The sequence below is a fragment of the Panthera uncia genome (assembly GCF_023721935.1).
Source record: "Panthera uncia isolate 11264 chromosome D3 unlocalized genomic scaffold, Puncia_PCG_1.0 HiC_scaffold_8, whole genome shotgun sequence".
Taxonomy (NCBI): Eukaryota; Metazoa; Chordata; class Mammalia; order Carnivora; family Felidae; genus Panthera; species Panthera uncia.
The window spans coordinates 10,351,977-10,358,064 of NW_026057586.1; positions in this window are offsets into that span (position 1 = coordinate 10,351,977).

Sequence of the window (6,088 nt, forward strand, 5' to 3'; positions counted from 1 at the left end):
TATATATATATATATATATATATATATATATATATATATATATATATATATATATACACACTTGTGTTAATAATATAATAATATTGTAACGGGCACCTGGGTGGCTCAGGCAGTTAAGCATTCAACTTCTGACCAGGTCATGATCTCATGGTTCATGGGTTCAAGCCTCATGTCAGGTTCTGTGATGACAGCTCAGAGCCTGGAGCCTGCTTGGGATTCTGTGTCTCCCTCTCTCTCTGCCCTTCCCCTGCTTGCTCTCTCTCTCTCTCTCTCTCTCTCTCTCTTTTTCTCTCTGTCTCAAAAATAAGTAAACATTAAAAATAATATTGTAACAATATTGTTTCATTTATTATCACAGTTGTGCTTTACTAATGTAAGATATTCACAACAGGAGAGACCTAGTGTTAGGTATGTGGGAAGTCTCTGTACTCGCTTCACAATTTTTCTGTAAATCTAAAATGGTTCTAAAATAAAAACGTGCTAAAAGTCAAAACACTATATTGTCCTCCTAAGTTATCTAACACTTAAATATTCAAATAGAGGCTAGATGATTGTAGGTTGGGCAATTTCCTGAAATCAATGCGAACTTGGACTAATTTCCTCATATAAAATGCTTTTTATTATATTATAAAGTAAGGTATGTCTTTCACATACCTGAGGCTCAGCATAGTTTACTTGACTCAGCGTATAAAATGCTGACAATGTCTCTATCGTTGCCTTCTAGGAACTCACAATATAGAAAAATAAGACAGTTAATGAAATTAACACTTTAAGACCCATGGTAAGGGCATGCTGAGGCTGTGGGAGATGCAGAGAACAAAGAACTGAGCCCAGCATCCCAGCATCATGGAGGAGATTTTTCCTGATTGGACTCTTGAAAATAAGTTGTAGTCATTTAGACTGAGAATGGAGGGAAGGATGTTCCAGAAAAGAAATCGGAGGGCAAGAATAGAGAGTAATAAAGTAGCACTCAAGCAGCTAGAAAGTCACGGTATTGAGTGGACTCTTAAAGTCGAGGATAATTCTGAAGGAATATGTTGGGGTCTGTCTGCAGTAGGCTCTAGCTGTCCCATTAAATCATTTGCATTCACCCCTATATTCAAATTGATCTACTCTTTAATTGTGGGAGTTAACTCTTCCTGTTCACTAACAAATTACTTGTATTCTAAAAGCTGTCATAAAAATCAAAATTAGTATTTTCCCTGTTCTGCTTTGATGCAGTTGTTCAGCATGAACATTTGAGGGTAGAGTTCGACTAACATCTGGATATTATTGCAAATTTGCCTTTAGGGATGCATTTCAGAATGGCTGCTACAGAGAATAAACATATAACTTTTCTCATTTGAAAGAACACACTAGATTTGAGTTCTTTCCCGAAGAGAGGGCGAAAAAATCAAAGCACAATGGGTTTAGGCAGATGTCACTCATTCATTAAACATAGTCTCAACCACTTCCTATAAAAAACAAACAAACAAACAAAAAATGTGGAAAGTTGTTTTTCATATATATATTCCATATCCTTTTAAAACTCTTAAAGTAACAGTGCATTTGTGCATAGATGTTTTAAAAATCTTTCAGGCATTGGTTTCTGCTTAGGTGCACAGAATGCTGCAGACGGTAAGAAAGTCCTTGAACAATCGCTTAAATATCAGCTGCTGATTTTGTAATCCAGAAAGGTTTACATAGACAATAGGTTCTCATCACACACGCTTGCTTCCCATTACTTTCCTCCCTGTGTTCAAATAAATGTTCGATGCATAGTTCTTTTTCTAATTGTAATTTCTTCATTAAGTTAATAGAGACAAGCACTGTGGATGTGCCTCCCAGGGTGTGAAGAAAATATCACCCACCAAGTAACACATCCCCTACCGAGGTGATTAAATTAACAGAACTGTAATTAAATGAACAAGATCTGTTGGTTTCAGAAGCTTTCTCCGGCACTGTATTTCATAAAGTGATTACGGGCCCTTTCAGACAGAGAACTTACACTGCCTTTGTGTTGAATAAACTTTCCAAGTAAAAGTTATTTCGTTAAGTTTATTTACATAATGGTAGCTGCTATTAAAAACTTCTTAGACAACATCTAAAGACTTGACTAGAAAATAAGCCATGTTTGCTGATGTCAAAGTCAAGCACTTTCATATCACCTGACACGAATGGTTGCACTTTGATCTATGAAAAACACTTTGAAGCTCTTGAATATTTGGCAATGAGTGCATTTTGCAAACCACCTGTCTTTCATAGTTTTGCAGCATACTGTGTTTTACTATAATTCGTTTTGATAACAGTTCATATATATGGCGGTTTACAGAATTTGTGGAACTGATTAAGTCGTGTTTCCAGTAAAGAGTGTAAGTGTGCTCAATGATTGAGACCGTAGATTATAGATTATTTAAAAAACATCCGGGTCCGAATATTGGTTCTGATAAGTTTTTTTTTTTTCTTTTTACCATGTGTGCACTTACACAGTATCTCTTCTGTAAACTCTCTTGAAGATGAGCATTTATAAACAACCGCCCAGAGAATTTTCCAGGAGGTACACTCCTGTCTGTGGTGGTGTAGACCTCCAATTAGATTCAAGAGTATCTCCTAGTCTTTCCTCACCCTGAGAAGCCAATGGGAATAGAGGTGTGGACTTCTGCACCCCTGCACCTGTTCTACGCCTCTCACTGGTCTCCCAGAGTTTGGTCTGCTATTAGTTAAGGGTGTGTTTGTTTTCCACTCTTCAATGGGGCAAACTGTGGTATATCACTTAGTCTATCTGAACTTTGTGTTCTCTACATGTAAAATTGGATAACATTTATGCCCTAATCTGATCCCCCCCCCACCAAAAAAAAAAAAAAATCTTAAAAAGGATTTCGCTCAGGAATTCTATGTAGGAGATCATAGGAAACACGTGAGGTAGTAAGGAGAGTAAAGTAAGGAATGAAAAGCGACCAATAGGAAATGTTATCAGCAGAGGGTGTTTGACGTCACAAGAACTCTGAGAAACTTGCATTGTGCCTCCTTAGAATTGTCCATTTGTGGAATGGGAAGCTGGACCTTCATCTGCTAGATTTGCTCCTCTTGTTATTTAAATTCCACTAAGCTGAAAGAGTTAAAGTGTTAGTATGTGTTAAAGGCAGAAACTGTGCCTCTGAGCTCCCATACAGCTGCCCTCTGTCGCTTCCTGGAGGGGTAGTGCAGGCACTAAAACAATTGCTCTGTGCTTCTGGTTTATAGGATAATTTTGAAGATTAAATGCGAAAATACATCACAGTATTTAGAAGAGTCCTGGGGACAGGTAGCCCTCATGCAATAAGTGGTCTTCTTATTAGTGTCGTTTTTATTGTCATTATAATGATGCTCATTTTTATTATTCGGTAATGAATCACATGCTTCAAGACAGCTCATCTTCTACTTATTCTCTCACATAAACTAAACATAAAAGACCTTCAATCTGCTAGTTTATAACCTATCTCACATATAGACTGTGCAGGATGTGAAGGAATGGACACAGTTTATATCACTTTTCTTATCTCCTTGCTAATGGTCATTAAAAAACCAACAATCCTACTTTAATTCCCTCTCCTAATTGGCTATGGTAATCACTTGCATTAAATTAGTCTCATTAAGTTGGAATAGCATCATATATTCTGCTTGTCAAAATACTTCTATGAAGCCTTTTTTTTTTTTTTTTTTTTTTTACCGAATAAAGAGCTCCCTCCCTCCCTGTACGTCTCTTCCTGTCTCTCCTTTCCTTCCTCCCTCATCCCACCCCACCTCCTGAACTTGCTTAGTGCCATCTTGTGTATTCCCTAACTACACTATCATCAGGTCAGTGCTGTTCTCTTTGTTCTGACGCTTCCTACTTTCAGCATTATGCCATATCATTTTTCCTTTTCCCTCTCACGTAGTACAGTCTCAGTCACGTGATCCTTTAATTATGGTATTCTCCCTCTAACTTTTTTTAGTGTCTTTCATTCAACTGTATTCCACATATGCAAGGTAAATAGTTTTAAGCATCAAACATGGAAGACTCACTCTCTTCTTCCTTATATTCTTTTCCTGTGTTTTTTAACAAGTAGTAGATTTCTAGTCTACTTTTTTCATATGTATGTGTATAAAAATAGCCAAAAAAAATTAAACAATTATTACAAAGTTTATGTGTTTCAGATGAGCTTTCTTTACTTAGACATATTTATTCCACTCTCCTTGTTTTATTTTTGTGCTTCATTGTATTTGTGCTTTTCTTCCTGGATTTTTTCTTTTATGTTTATTGATATGTGACCTTATGCAAAACAAAATATTCAAATCTAGACTACGTAGCTTGATGATGGATTTGTATTTCACATTCATGTCAACACAATTCTGAGTAAGACATAGAACAGTTCTCTTGTACTTTCATAATTTAAAAAAGTGGTATATTAAAATCAATTATTGCATAGTATATAAACATTATGTTTCAACTTTAGTGATTCTAATTAAATCTTAACTATTTAAAAAATCGATCCAAAAATTACGCTCCATAGTCATACTTTTTCATGTTATATACGCATTTAATTTTAACCTGATGGCAAATATTAGTAGTCATTTATCCACTTTTATCATGTTTTTCCTTTTAGATTCTAGGAATGGTGAAAATCTTTTTAAAAGTCGTTTTCACTGAAAATACTCAATGTTAAGTTTTAAACACACTGATTCCAATCTCTTTGTTATGAACATTTATTCACAGATACATTATAAAATTTAATAAGCTAGGAATGCTTACATTGACCAGTTATGAAAATTTTAAATATATGGTTTTCTTCTGAAAACTATGTTAGAAATGATTTCAGCTGTTACATAATTGTACATATAGTCTTGTTGGCTTTCACAAAAGATGCTCTTTTAAAAAATCCTACCTAATCTGATTCTTTTACACCTGAAAAATTTTATTGCTACTTCATTGCCCACAAGGAAAAAATTTCATTTTTGGCATTGCATCCAAGATAATTTTTGGTCTGGCCCTCCAATTAGACTTTTTGCCTTCTCATCTCTGATACTAAAAAGGGCACCCAACTTTTCAGCCAAAATAAATACTTTGCAATCTTCAACATATTCCATGTTTTCTTCTTTATATAAGCGTACATTTCATTTGCTGTTCCTTTGCCCCAACATGCACCTCTCTTTCTTTCTCTCTCATGTCACTTTTTCAAACACTTTTTTTTTCCTGCCTGAATGTAATATCCAGCCTAAAGATTAAATAATCTGTAAAGCCATCTTTAGACAACTTAATCCACCATTTTTGTCTGAACACCATCTCATATACCAGCTGCCTCAGCTGAACACGTCTAATAGTGTTTAGGTAAATTATTTACTTGTCGTATCTAAGAGAATATGAGAACTATGGGGAACTACAGTGTCCTATTCGTCTGCATATTCCCAGATGTTGGAATGCAGTCTGTTGGTTGAACAAAAGAACAAATGAATGTGTCCTTGGGCATTAGTAAATTAGGCTGATGTTTCCCAGTGTTATTTTTTTGGCAGAACTTTTCTACATGGAATGTCTTTCCTTCTTGATTTTCCATGTGATTTTGAACAAAATGTGTATCTAACCATGAAATTGTTTGTGACAAAAAAAAAAAAAGAGAGAGAGAGAGAGAGAGAGAGAGAGAGAGAGAGAAATCCCTCCTCTAAAGTGGGTCATCATGGAACTCAATATTTTAAGGATGAAAGAAGCAGATTGGACCTGAAGCATATCTTGCATAACATTCACTTGCGGACTTGTTTTCTAAGTATTTGAATTAATATGAAATGCCCCGAATGATAGGAGATTAGGTTCTGTACACTAACTAATCCTTTGTGAAGTAACAGCATGCCCAAATGTTGTTTAGTTCAAATCAAAGACCACAGACATTTGGTGAAACACAGCAGAAGGAAATCTTCTTTGATATGCTAATGATTCAATGTGTTATTCATGAAGTATTGCTCACCCTGGACACTGATATCAACTTTAGCAGAGAAAACAGTCATTATACGTTGTTTCATTTAATTTCCAGGCTTTACACGAAAAGTGAATATGAATGAAGAGAATGTTAACCTTTGTTTTTGGAAAAGCAAATCTTCA